Source organism: Trachinotus anak, unplaced genomic scaffold (genome assembly GCF_046630095.1).
Source record: "Trachinotus anak isolate AG129_WGS33_773 ecotype Australia unplaced genomic scaffold, CSIRO_AGI_Tana_v1 ptg000029l, whole genome shotgun sequence".
Taxonomy (NCBI): Eukaryota; Metazoa; Chordata; class Actinopteri; order Carangiformes; family Carangidae; genus Trachinotus; species Trachinotus anak.
In genome coordinates, this window is record NW_027273880.1 from 117812 (window position 1) to 119542 (window position 1731).

At 36.5% G+C, this 1731-nt stretch overlaps 1 long non-coding RNA gene across 1 annotated transcript; it reads left to right on the plus strand.

The window, feature by feature from the left end:
* The first annotated feature begins 246 nt into the window (after positions 1-246).
* On the plus strand, positions 247-1330 carry LOC139612039 (uncharacterized). The gene is made up of 4 exons (XR_011686431.1): positions 247-306; positions 675-743; positions 875-925; positions 1259-1330. It is a non-coding gene; the product is annotated as an uncharacterized lncRNA (long non-coding RNA).
* The last annotated feature ends 401 nt before the right edge of the window (positions 1331-1731 follow it).

The following is a 1731-nucleotide window of genomic DNA, read 5'->3' on the forward strand; positions in this document are numbered from 1 at the left end:
TTTTTGCTGGATCTGCATGGCACATGTGAAAAATAAGTGAGATGGCTAGATCACGTGACACAGCCGTGTCTCATGCAGGCATTGTGTCCACTATAACCTGTTAACATGGGCGCTGACGGACAACCAATGTTCCTCATGCAGGCAGTGTGGTTCAGGCCGAAGGCATTAGTTGAACTTGGGTTTTGATAGCTCCAACTGCCTAACACATTTTGCTTTTTATTTGTGTGATATTTTTTTGTTCTTCCAGGACGAGCTGCTGTTCAAGAATCCAGAAGAGTACAGAAGAAAGGGTGGTCCAAGGCTGAGGTAAAGGAAAGTTAGCAACCAAAAATGAATTTTTGGTTGTGACTGGCCCTGGAGAAGCAGGGTATTTACAGATGGAACTTAATTTTCACAATGAACGAGCACTTACAGCCTACTATCTTTTAACACCATTTTCTCAAGCTAGAAATGTTTTCTACTCTGTGCAAGCTATTCATGTTATGCCTAGTGACTGCTGCCAGGAAGATGATCTGTCACTGATTCGGGAAGTGAATATTGTACCTCAGTAGTTCTAATATACTTAAATTCAAGTGAATACACAGTTTACCATTTTTACAATTTCTGTATTAATCATATGGAGATGTTCATGTATAAGACATTGTATTGAATCCCCTGTTGAACTGTTTACACAGAGGACTCCAGACAAAGAACAACAGCCAAATGGCTTGGTCAGCTGTGCAGCAGAGGATGCAACAGAGAAGGTAAATGTCTGTGACGTGTCTCTAACCTAATGAGTTCAACTGAAAATGCTGCTGAAATATAGTCACCTTTTGTCTCAGTGTCTATCATTTCCCTGTTTAATGATCAAACCTTTCCCTTTTTTCCCCACAAGATTTCAACGGAGACGGATCCTCAACTGAGGCGGAATGACAACATTCAACAGGTGACTTAATTACATTAAAACATTAGTACAGGCATACGTGTTTTTCATTTATGTTCTTTGAACATTAAAGTTTGGTTTAATTTTTTAAGTCAAATCAGACTTATAGGATGATGCATATTGGAGATAAGACACATTTTATTTACATTTGCTCACATTTTTCCTATATGCTGTTTATATATATTTCCTATACTGCAGTACAGAACCGCTTTTGCTAAGCTATGTTCACAAATATAACCATTTATTATGTAATAAATACAATAAAATGCTGCCCAAATTAAAGCCAGAATAAGCATTGAAGTGTTCCACATTAAATGCTTGCTTCATGTTTCACAGAGGACTCCAGACAAAGAACAACAGCCTAATGGCTTGGTCAGCTGTGCAGCAGAGGATGCAACAGAGAAGGTAAATGTCTGTGAGGTGTGTCTCTAACCTGATGTCAGGTTAAATTAATATTTATTACGAGTTTAATATTGAAAAAAAATTGAGTCCACTTTTGACCCAAATATTACTAAACTCTGAATGGTTCAAAGAAGTATGTGATGTCACATTAGATTCCAACCACTTTAAACAAGTTAGAAGAACAGAGACAAAACAAAAATACAGAAAATTGTTATGGAAAATAACAATTTTTGTAGGATTCTATATACATAGTATGAAGATAATTATTTGCTGTTGCATTTAAAGGTCCATTAGAGCGTCTGTATATTCAGTAATGAATTTACAGGTTAAATATTTGGGTTGGGTATATTAATGAGGGGATTTAAATCAAATTCTCTAGATTTGATTTAAAGTGGGAACGTCTTACC